Source organism: Anas platyrhynchos, chromosome 8 (assembly GCF_047663525.1).
Source record: "Anas platyrhynchos isolate ZD024472 breed Pekin duck chromosome 8, IASCAAS_PekinDuck_T2T, whole genome shotgun sequence".
NCBI lineage: Eukaryota > Metazoa > Chordata > Aves > Anseriformes > Anatidae > Anas > Anas platyrhynchos.
The window spans coordinates 13,982,911-13,995,674 of record NC_092594.1 but is presented as its reverse complement, the minus strand read 5'-3'; positions in this window follow the sequence as shown (position 1 = coordinate 13,995,674).

Genomic DNA, 12,764 nt, shown 5'->3' with positions numbered 1-12,764 from the left:
ACCTCAGCCGCTCCTCACACACCTTCTCTTCTAGGCCCTTCACCATGTTTGTTGCCCTCCTTTGGACACTCGCAAATAGTTTTATGTATTGTGGCACAGAAAACTGAACACAGTGCCTGAGGTGAGGCCACAGCGACCCAGATAGAGCGCACCCGGGTAGAGTATATAAATGTAGTAAATGAGAGGTAGAAAACTCTGTGACAGAAAACAGGCAATGTCATATCGTAGGTTTATATCCTGACTCCTAAATAGAGGAAATAATTCATTATAAGCATCTCTGTCGTTATCAACTTAATCTGTAAAGTGAGTAACACTTGTATTGAAGGTTTCTATTCTGAAAAAAATTACTGTTCTAGCATATTATATTAATTGCAGTAGATTCTGTGTAGATATGGGGCATCACACACGAGTGAGGCCCTAAGGCTTGAAAGTATTTAGCTGTGAACTATCCCTAATGGTGGCTGTTTGATATGGTTTTGAAAATTCTGATATGCTAAAATGCAAAGGTTTGTTTGCAGGCTGCCAACCTGGAAAGAGAGAAGGTACTTTTAAAATTTGGATCTGAAGAGAAAGAATATCATAATCTCAAGAAAGCTTCAGAATAAAAACTAGAATTTTTGCACACTATCTCTATGCAGCTGGAGATAGAAGGAAATAAAAACAACAGCTTGGATTTAATGCACTTCTATATAAAACAGTTAAGAGAATATAGGGAATATGTAGATTATCAAGGGAATATGTAGATTACTTGAAAGCTTTTTCTGGTTTGTATTTAATTGTTACAAGATTCCAGGTTGCTACAGCTCAAAGACACATCTCATTTCTAAGAAAAACAGAAGTGAACTTTCTTGAAGTCAAACCTCAATTTTCCAGTCAGGGTCTCCAGAAAGTAGAATTGTAAATCTGTAACATTGTAAGATTTTTTTCCCATCATTCAAGGTCTAGCTACAAATCTAAGTTACCAAGTTACTTGCTAGATTTTTTTTTCCTGGTTATTAGACCTGAGAACCTTGAAGACATGACCCTTCAAATGCTAGCTGTGGTAATTTTAGCAGGAAATATGAACATTACCCTTGCTGGGCCGGTCAGTGTGAGTTGCTTAAAACAAGTATCTGATGAAGGACTTCTACATAACAGAAAAACGGAACATAAAAAAAAGTCCTCTTATCCTGATAACCCTTCCATCTGAAAATGACTACTATTTTTGCAATTTCATACATGTATTCATGCTCGTGTATACGTTCCTTTGTATACCTATCCATGTATTCATGATCCTGTATATCAGTATCCCTTTGTATCACTGCTTGGAACTTGCCAAATGCATGTAGTGCAGTGAGTGTAGAGTACAACCATCTGACACCTAGCAGGAGGTGAACATAATGAAGCACGTCATACCAGCACTTGTGCTTCCTCTGCTGAGATTATTACAAGCACTTTACTTTCATTTGCAGTGCTCTGAGTGATCACACCACTTACTTTGTGACCTATTCTTCTCTGCTCTTCTCCTCCCCCTTCCCTTCCATGCACATTTGCACTGTTAAGCCAGAACATGAGTGCTGCATGGAGCTGGATTAATCAAAGTGTGCGTTTCTCTGAAAGGTTGTATGATTACAGGAAACCAGCTGAAAAATGAAAGATGCTGTCAGTGCTTGATCCCTGTTTAGGAGAAGGACAACATTGGTCTTGCTACTAGTAATATATCTTCTAAAGATGAAAATGTTTAAATTATACCAAAGGATGCTGCAGATATAACCATAAAGCAACAGTTCCAGCTTTCTGAATACAGAAAACCTCACACGCCTTAGCTGATAAGGGAAGGAGGGAGGTACTAGTTGTGTATACAGTAGGTAGATCGGGCGTACGGTTAAACTACAAGCCAAAACATGCTGAGATATAACAGTTTCTTCTATGGAGACAGGCTGACGAAGTTGGGGCTGTTCAGCCTGGAGAAGACGGCTCCAGGGAGACCTTAGAGCAGACTTCCAGGACCTAAAAAGGATCCTACAGGAAAGCTATGGAGGAACTCTTTGTTAGGGATTGTAGTAGTAGGACTAGGAGTAATGATTTAAAACAAAAACAGTGTAGGTTTAGATATTAAGAATAAATTATTTTCTATGAGGGTGGTGAGACACTGGAACAGGTTGCCCAAAGAAGCTATGGATGCCCCATCCCTGGAAATGTTCAAGGCCAGGTTGGATGGGGCTGTGAACAACCTGGTCTGGTGGGAGGTGTCCTTGTCCATGGCAGGGGGTTGGAATTAGATGGTCTTTAAGATCCCTTCTAGTCCAAACCACTCTATGATTCTGTGACTTCTCATTGACTGCACTGCTAAAAAGTGGTATTAGGGTATTTCGTTCTGTACAGCATGTTCAACTCCTCTCTTGTTGACTGGAAGACGTCAACTAGCTGAAAGAGCAGCCAGAGGCCAAGCAGAGCAACAGCCATCCCCCAGCACTTGGACTGGGCTGATCTTCAAGTTTCTGCACATTTCTGTAACTGCACCACCACCCCAGAGCTGGGTACGGTACAGTGGTCCTGCAGGACCTGGGAGTCAGTGTCTTGTATGGTTTAGTTCAGTGTAAACTTGTTTTTGAGGTATCTTGACAAGAGATAAGAAACCAGATTATCAACGTAGGAGAACATGAAGCAACTGATGAAGAAATTTTGCTGAATTTGGGTAGCAATTCACTGTCACTGTTCTTTCCCACTTCCATTGAGAAAGTGCTGGCTCTTGTGGCACTTCAGATACAAAGCCAGATTGGTGAAAATGAGTTACATACCTCTGATGTACAAAATGAAATCTGAGATATTAATTAGATCTTCATGAAAGGTGGGACATTTTCATCCAAATAATCCAAAGATAAGAAGGCAGATGCTGACATAAAGCATTTCAATATGTTAAATGAAGGCTGGGGAGTAGGGGTCTGGATGTCAGACTGCTATAGTTTGCTCCCAGAGTATTTCGTAGCAGGAACCAGCAGTGGGCTGCATCAAAATGCCTTAGCTGTTCTCCAAGGTCCATCTGCAGAGAGGTTGACTACAGAAACCACGAGAGCAATTGTGCCTTCACAGATGTAGCTTGGATTTCACTTAGCCAGAAAAGTTCTGAATTTCATTAGACCTCTGTTACAGACTTCGCAGCTCTGCCCCAGTGCTAGGCCTTACTCATTATCGTACAGGAACCAGAAAGTGAAACTGCCCTGGAAGGCTGACAGCAGCCCAGCTTTGCAGCCAAGCTGAAACAGAATCAGAAAGCAGAATTTTCATTGTTGTTCAGTTGCGTTGACTTCAGCTATAGCATATTTGAGCCGAATAGTTGTAATCAAATGGTCTTGATAATAATGCTGCTGCCAGTCTTTTGTGGAGAAATTGACAGCAAAGACACGAAGTGCATCTCAAGGTGCAGTTAAACCAAACTTGCTTCCAGTACACAAACTATTGACAAGCACAGCATGAAAAGCAGTATCAGCAGTGAAGTAGTTTAAGGGGATATTGGATGCAAGATAGAAGTTCTGTTTAACAGGGCTTTCAGTGTTTGCTTTTCCTTTTGGGCTTTCACTTGCTAAATGAGCACTTTTAAGGGGTTTTGAAGCTTGGTGTAAATGATCTATAAACATCAGATTTACACAGTCTGGTTATTGTAGATCATGCAAACCAAACTAGTTTATTCCTTAAATAATTTGAATATTAATGAAAGCATGAAATTCTTTTAAAGAAATAAGTGAAGATGCATCACCTTCAGAGATCATGTTTGGATGGCTGTACAAAGAATACTTGCATCTTCAGCCTGTTCATCTTTCCAATACTGTCCTAGGACATACATCAAAACTAAATTTTCTCAAAACACTTTTTCTACTTGCCATTGCCCTTTGGAGCAAAGACCACTGTGGAAGCATCAGAAAAGGGCCCTTCCCATCTTATTTTGGCACTTCTCTTTTCTCACCCTGCTTGTGTTCCTCATGTGAACAAAATGGAAAGAAGACTTAACCCCCCCTCCTCTCTGCCATGCCCCTAACTCAAGGGTTTGACTGGAGCTTGGTTTCCTCGGGACTGGTATTGGGTGCTTTCAGTGTCCAAATATTGTAGTAGCATGCAAAAACTTTATTTGCAGCTAGAAGTATAAGTCTGACCTTAAAGGATTAAGATTTAAGAAGGCAAACACTCTCTGAACAATAGTGAGAAAATAAGCATGGTAAGACTTTATGGGTCAGAGACCATGGAGAACAGGCTGGTCTTATTTTGTTCACTGTCTTTGTCTGTCTTTAAATTGTGTTCCTGTTTACAGCAGAAGAAGAAAAGGAAAATGAATACCAAATTAGTTGTTTTTCTTATAAAAACTCCTTTGTGAATCTGTATTTTTTGCATAGGTGTTGGTCTCCTCTCCCTAAAATGTCGGTGTGCTGACTGAGAGGGTAAAATCTGTCAGAAACTTCTCCTCTTTAGAATCAGTTTCTATGGATCAGTCTGGAGCAACTCACTGAAAACCAGCAAACTGAAAACGAAGCTGATACATTTCTTGCTCTAAAATTGTCTGAAGAAAAAAAACGAACTCTTTATTTACCAGTTTACAGGCCTGATAGACTGACTAACACCAGGAACTATCTATATTTAACTAACAAGTTTTACATAAGGAGAGTTTTAAATAACGTCTCTGCATTTTAGTTCAGAATTTCATGAACTCTAAAGCGGATCTTATCAGAAGATGACAGAGCCTCTTTCCAAATAATTGTTGCACAGAGTTTCATTTACAGTATTTCCTAACTTACTAAATATAGGAAATAACACTTGCTGTAAGGCAGAAAGAGGATGTGAAAATCTTTTATGCTTGTATTTGGAGGGAGAGCACATTACCTCAGTTGGTCTGCCAGCCTGAGCTTGGTATGGGAAAAATTAGATATTCTTGCCATGCCAGTATTTATATTACTAAACCTACATCAAGAAAAAGGAAAAAAGTGATAGTAGGCCAATGTTTGCTTGTTTCTTGACAAACTAGAATTTTGGTGGTTTATATGTGAACATAAATTATAAAATTAGCTGTCATTAAATTTTAATATTCCTATGTCTCTTTGTGAGACATGGAAGGTTTTTTTCTTCCCTATGACTCATAGAAACTGCTACTATTTTATTCCCATTGTGATGCAGTAGTTTATATACTGAGAATTCCTGTTGTTTTGGGAGTATCATGGCATGAACTGTTTCAGTGTGATGGATTACGAGCTTTTCCTGCTCTTCCTTCATCATCCTCTTTTGGCCTTTTTTGGCCGTTCTGTTACACTGTGTGCAATAAACACACCATACACCTTTATAAGGGTCCAGCAATATGTTTCTTGAAGTTTTCTGACATGGTTAAAATAGCCAATTTGTGCGAAATATTTTAGAGTGGTTATTACAGAACGTCCTACACTGAAATAGAAATAGGGTATGAAACAAAAATATTAATGAAACAAGTCTTTTTATTTCAGAGTGTTTAATTTCCCAGTGCTGTCTTTCCTCTTACCTGTCTTTAAATCATTCAGCATTTCCTTGGCTCTCAGCCACAATTTCTCTTGCACAAGAACACGCTGTTTACCTTGCTTTTGCTTTACAAGTATGTTTTTCAATTATTTCTGCACCTCTGTCAGCTGACTTTAATTACACCCATTAGCAAGAAATGATAAAGAAGCATTTGAAATTGCATAAATGACCTTAAAGAATACTCATTTTAATCCATTCAATGAAGTTGAAATGCTTGATTGAGCCTCTCCCACTTTTGCTCAGATTTATCTTCTGCAGTTCTCATTCAGCCTAGAACCAGTCTACCCAATTGTGAGGATTTTCAAAGAAATTTATGAATGCCGTAGAAGTTTGGAGAATGCCAAATGAATATGTGAGCTAAAAAAAATCAACCAGACCATCTCAAATTAGTAGGTTCTAACTGTAGATCATGGTTTCACCTAAATAATCTAATATTATCTTCATTTTTATCTCTTCCACTCTCATTTTTATTTGCAATAAGTTCCTTTAGTGTCCCAGGACAGTGCTATTCTTGATTAAAAGAAAGTACAAAGTCAGTATGGATGTAACAGAGAAAAGGCTGATAATTTGGTAAGTTTGATTTAAAGTAAATGTTATTGCAGAGTCTTTACCAGCTTGAAATATTTTGACCAAGAAGCACATTTAATGTGGCAAATAACCTTTTTTTTTTTTTTTCCCAAACTACAGCACTCCATCCCACATGTTTAATACCTCTGTCCCCACCGCATCCCCATTTCTTACCTGTGTCGTGAAACTGCAGTTTTATTTGTTTATTTAAACATCATTGACTCATTCTGGGTCAGTCAGGGTAAGACATGTGGTAAGATCAGATTTTTAGCATTTCTGCTAAAGGAGCAAATAATCAAGCCATGTACTTTCACAAGACTGTGAACTGAAAATGTTGCTGGGACAATACTTTAAATATATTTTTAACAATCATGTTTCAGGATGCAGCTTCATGAGATTTTCACTGTTACAGAAATCTTCATATGCTACAGAAAGCTCTCAGAAAAGTTAATCTCTTCCTATAGTTCACTTTTTAAAAATATTTCTAGATTCATAATTATTTTTCTTTAAAGAAAATTTCAGTTTAGTGCATGCATTAATTACCGTGTTGTTCTTGTGATGTGAGGATAAACAAAGACAACCAGTGTATCTTTAGATAGTCTTGTTTTTGAGTATCCTCAGTAGGAACTTGCTACGTTTTGTGTTGGCTTAGTGTGTGTGTGCGCACGTGCACGTGTGCATAAACGTACCTAAAATGAAGAGCTTACAGCCAGGGAAACCGAGACAGGGAGCTGTGGCATGGACCCTGATGTGCAAAGTAAGTCTGTGGGATCAGTCTGGCTTTCTAGCTATTTCAAATCCAAAGATGCATATTATGAGTTAAGATTATAGAAATCTTCTGGACTCTTCTGGCTTTACAACGGTAGCTTCCTGACAAGTCACTGAGGAAGAAGTAATGCCTGCCACATGCTTGTCTTTGGAGACATGTATCTAAACCATTTGGACAGCCCCAGAGAGAAAAATCATGTCAGAACTTGGAGAATGATAAGAGATGGGCTATCAGAAGATGGCCAGCAGCATTACTGCAAGCAGACCAGCCTTCTAGCTAAATATTTGTCGTTTGTGCTTGTAACTACCTTGCTGAGAGGCTTTTTTCTGTTTCTATACCATAATGACTGCAATCAGCTGTGGGAACACATTTTTATCCACAAAATAATCACAGTTTGGATGTTACAAAGGCATTTGGTATAAAGTCATCTGGTATTTTATTGAAAAGATGAACACAAATAGTCTTGGATATGAGCACTGTCATCTGACATTGCAAAAACATTGGGAGGATTTGCCAGCCCTAGCTAATAGTATATGACAACGAATCTGGCATCCTAGGTGGGAAGCAGTCTGTGTGGAACAAGAACATAGTGCTAGACTACTTGGAAGAGCTGAAAAAAAAACAAACAGAGAACTCATAGAAGGAAAGCTAACCTACTTCTTCAAGATACAGGCTAACCAGCAGTTTCTCAGAGGTATCGTTTTGAAGAAAGGCAGCCTAAAACACAGGTTCATTAATCCACCCTGACACTGGTCCTGGCTTTCTCCAGCCAGAACCACACTGAAAAAAGAAGAGAAAAAATCCCCACTCTGTTTCAGAATAAACAGGCATCTCTTGAAGTATGCTACAGAGCACACAGGAAACAATGTCCAAGAGATAAGGGAACATCCAGTGAACCGTGATAAAGTATGTGACTGCTTTTTTGAAACCAAAATGGAAATAGTTTGGGAAAGATTGTTTCTATAGGCTTTTTCTTTCTTTTCAGTGTGTGTGTGGGCTGGTGTTACTATTGCTTTGACTCACGTTCTGTCAGGCTTTCAGTAAACATGGCACAACTATGACTTTCCGTATGTGGCAGGTAAGACAGCATTTCCTGCAGAGTGTCATGGATTATATTTAATATATATATTTATATGCCTGTATATTATTTTATATATAAATTCATTTTTATATACATTAGTTTATGTATTTATGTTTAATATAATTTGGGGAAATTAACTAACAGCACAGAGTTAAACAAGGAGCTTGTGGGTAGCAAATATTTAAATAATTGTTCTGTCCCTCCTATTTATTTTCCCTTTCAAACTGGATGATGGAAGGATAAGAAGAAATCCTTTATGCCATGCATAAAAATGTTTATTTCATGTTGCCTTCATAACTTGTAATGAACTCATTCATAGTGCAGTGTCTGAAAGCTACAAAGCTAAATTCTGAGCTGTTCTCAGATCTAGCCCTCCTCCAAAACCAGGAGGAGGAGCAGATGTTCAGCAAAAATCTGATGCAATGCTTCTGGGTACGCTGCCACTGTCTAAGGGAGCAAATTCTAAAGGGGTGTGTTAAAGAGAGCTATTCAAGAACACCCAGTTCAGAATAGCTACGCCTAGTGTTGTCCCAGAATGATTTTAGGTGTAGGAAAGAAGCAAGTGCCTGGCAATTCTGAGCGCTTATCATAGATGTGTTACTTGTTTGGGACCAGATTGTGAATAGTGCCTTGGGGATACCAAAATCTGATCTCTGTCCCGAACAGGTGTAATACAGATCATGCAGACAACATATGAAATGAAGATGTCAAATCATCATTGCCTGAGGGTTGATAGTAGCAGAGCAGTATGCCTGCACAAAGAGATGCATTGTTTACTCTTGAGCTTAAAATAATTTGATCCAATATGACATATTAAGTAAAAATGTCTTCTTTCTTCAAGAAACGTTCCTTGGCAATTGCAAACAAGCTTGAAAAAGTATGTGCAAAATAGATTCTTTAGCAAATACTCAACACAAATTTAAAAGTGGTATAACATATATTCTTTAGCACAATTTTGGACAATGTTTTCACAGTTATCTCAGCAAATTAATTTCACAGGATGAAATGCAGTACGGAGGTGGCTCCATTGATTTAAACAGAGTTGCCCTTGGGATGAATTTATCCTGTGTCTCGTAGTGTTTGCAAAGGTGTGCGACTTCAGATTTTGTGGAACTGCTTAATTCTGATGTGCAGCCATGGTGAATGTGAACGTAACAGAATTGAGGCATATGAAATGACTTCCATGCAAGGAAAATTATGCAGAACAAAGAAAGTGTGCTTAACTTGTCATTTAAATCCAAGTGATGAGTGGAGATCTAGAGAGTTTCATTTTTATTGAATTATGTGCTCTTTGCTTAACACTTTGAGGCCTCTGGACCAAAAAAGAAAACAAAGGTGGCTTCTCAAAAATAGAGTTCCTTGAGAAAACTAATTTATACAACATCCTGTAAGCACATTAGCATAAAGTAGCATCAGGTTATGTAACTATGGAGAACACCACCTCCTAAATTAACATAAACACGCCCTAGTTAAAATTCTTTCCAATGAATGCTGAAGTGACAGCTGTTGAGTCTGGCTATTATGTTATACTTGATGGCACATACAGCGTGCCACAGTCTTTTCGGGGCATCCCGTGACAATCCAACCTGAGACAGAAATTTATTTCGTCTGCGGCTGTATGAAAACCCTGCTCATACCCTGGTTACTACCACTCCTGGCCTTCACTCTCTCTTCCTTGTCTTCCCTATCTCTACCTGTTGTACCAGGTAAAGATAGGGAACAGCTCTGGGAACACCCTGTGGGGGTTGAAGTGTGAAGTTTCAAAGTCCCCTGCGTGGATGAAGTGTTTGTGCTCTCTCTGCCTGTCGGGTAAATAGTGGTGGTTTTTATGGCGAGACTCTACTTTCCTCTGCCCTTCATGGGAGCAGGAACCAGCTCCTCCCCAAAGAATAGCAGGGGATTTTGAAGCTGCATAAGCATGTGATGGAGCTATTTGGGGCAGGATGTGACATGATGCACACACAGTCTTTCTCTTTCTCTCTCTCCCTCGCCCTCCCCCGTATTATTTAGGACGGAGGAAACAAAGCAGAATTCTGTACTGACAAGAGCAAGATGCCACATGTGCCCTGAACCACCTCCTAGTAAAGCTATTGTAAAGCAGGAAGCTATGGAGCAGTTTATGTGGCCTACATGGGTACCTTTTACTCCCCCGTTATTGCTCATGCTTGTCCTGTCTTAGATGTGTTTGAAAACTGTGGCCTCTTCTTGCATGTTGCCCACTCCAGCCTCATTCAGTGCCTTCCTCACTGACTTCATTCCTTGTGACTTCTGCATAAGCAGGTACAGCCCAAACTTCCCATTTGGTTTTGTCTGAAAGTGGGTGAAATGCACAGGGAAAGGCAATCTGCTTATCCATGCCATCAGGCACAGGCAGGTGAATTTTCCCTTCCTTGCTTTTGCCTACACAGTGTGATAAGAGCTGGCCGAGCAGGACAACTGCTCCGTGCCGTTGCCTTCAGAAGTCACAGAGGTGAAATGCCTTGTGTAGCAGTGTCGAGGCTCACACCATGCCTGGTGCACTCTAATCTGATGCTTTTGTGCTTGCCACAGCACAGCTTAAAAACCAGACCTTCAGAAACACCTCTTAGTAGAAAGGATGTTGTCAATAACTGGGGAGGCTATGGGAGAGCTTGGTCTCTTTCTGCAACCTCTGAGATTGTTTGGGACCTGGTCAGGGCTTTTGCACCATCTAGGATCAGTCTCTGAGTAACTGCAGTGTTTTTTCCTGATGCTTTATGAGAAGTTGTGGAGGCATTTGCAACAAGGACATAATATTTTAATTCCTTCTCCTTTGAATTCCCCTTATTTCCTCTGTATGTCAAGGACTTGGTTCGTAACTAATTTTTGGCATAAAACAGGAGGCCAGAGTGACAAACAATATCTTGATGTCTGTAGATGTATATTAGTAATTACTGCTGTGAGCTGTAGGAGGTTCATATTTGTCTATTCCTCTGTCACCACCCACAATTTATAGCAAAAAACTTTATTTAAAACTGCAAGAAAATATAAATGACTTCAGTGTACCTTTTCTGCAATGCATTTGTGATCTTTTCCAAAGGTCTTGGGTATAATATGAAGGGCAAATTATTAGCACTTCATCCTATTCTTTTTTTATTTTTATTTTTTAGATTTTTTTCCAGTTGTGACACAATTGCCCTTTGAACTGGTGTATAACTGTACAGATTTTTTCTTATGCTAATTTAACACCTGTACTGTATAGTGAGATGGGTAAATCAGACAATGGAAGATTTACTTGGACTAGGATAGTTCAGTTGGAAGGGACCTTCATCCAGTCCAACTGCCCGAGCACCTCAGGACCAGCCAAAAGTTAAAGCACATCATTGAGGGCATTATCCAAAAGCCTCTGGGCAGGTCTGGGGCATCAACCACCTGGCTAGGAAGCCTGTTGCAGTGTCTGACCCCCTTCATGGTAAGGACATTTTTCCTGACGTCCAGTCTGAACCTCCCCTAGTGCTGCTTGGTGCCATTCCTGAGTCCTGTTATCTTCCCAGGGAGCAGAGGCTGCCGCCTCCCTCTCTGCTTCCTCACCTCAGGAGGTGGCAGCGAGCAGTGATGTTGCCTCTCGGACTCCTTTTCTCCAGACTCGGCAATTCAAATATCCTCAGCCTCTCCTCGTAGAACTTCTTACAGGCTTTTTGTTTGTTTTTACCACTTCATAAGTTACAGAAGAAGGAGACTTACACTTCTGTGCTATTTTAATGTAATTTTAGAAATCCTTAATAATAAAATTGATGGTTCTGGCTTTGATTCTTTCTGGCTCAGGGGCAGTGTACATCTGTAGTTATATACTGACATAGTCATCTGGCTGATTAAAAGTTAAGACTCTGTACTGAGAAGGGGTTTATTTTACAAGACCATTGCTTAATCTGTGAGTAAACAAATCCTCTACCACCCCCCAAATTCTGGATTTATCCTTGGAAAAAAGCCTGCAGTCTGTGTAGAAGATTTTTAAGTTCTAGTAGCCTTAAACATATTTGTGATTTGTTCTGTCTGAGCCATGAAATAAGAGGTTGAGTACAATATATCTGTGTAGCCATAATACATGTATATTAATCTACAGAAGGTTGCAGACTGATTCTATATTTCTGCTTAGATGCAAACTTTCTTTTGTGTAACTTCTAGCTTTGTGTATGTATTTGATAATGACTCCTTTCAAAGGCTCATTATGAGGGGAGAAAACTTGAGAGAGTTTGCTTCTTGTCACACACTTCCTTCCTCCTTCTTAGACCAGGTACACAGCTGTTCTAAGGACTTGAGTAAAATGCACATGGCGAGCTTCAGTAAAATATCAGCTTATTAATTAGTCTTTGAAATGCAGTGTTTTAGTACCATGATAGCCTTTATTTCTCCTTCAGATGTCCAAATAGACAAATGTCAAATAGGCAGACTACTGAGATTTGTATTTTAAATGCATTGCAAGCAGATTGAATATTAAAACATCTGAGACTAACCTAAAATCAAAGGCACTATGTATTTTTTGTGAAAGGTGTTTGTTCTCCCTCAGATACAGGGCAATTGTTAAACTCCTTGTGAAACAATGCCCACTGAAATAGTTTTGCTAATGAAGGGTCTGCTCTGGGAAAGAGATTTTTTTTTGCACTTCACTAAGACTTGGTATATGGTTTGAATCAGTGAATCATCTATGAGTTGCATTTGTAACCTGAATCAGTAATTTAATGGCTGATAATGGTTTATAGTTTCTCAGCTATCAAGTGAGAGTAATAATAATATGCAATAACGGTATGATGGCTAGAGTGTGTGATGTTATCATTAAGTAATAATGTGATATGTTGCAATTTTTAAATGATGTGA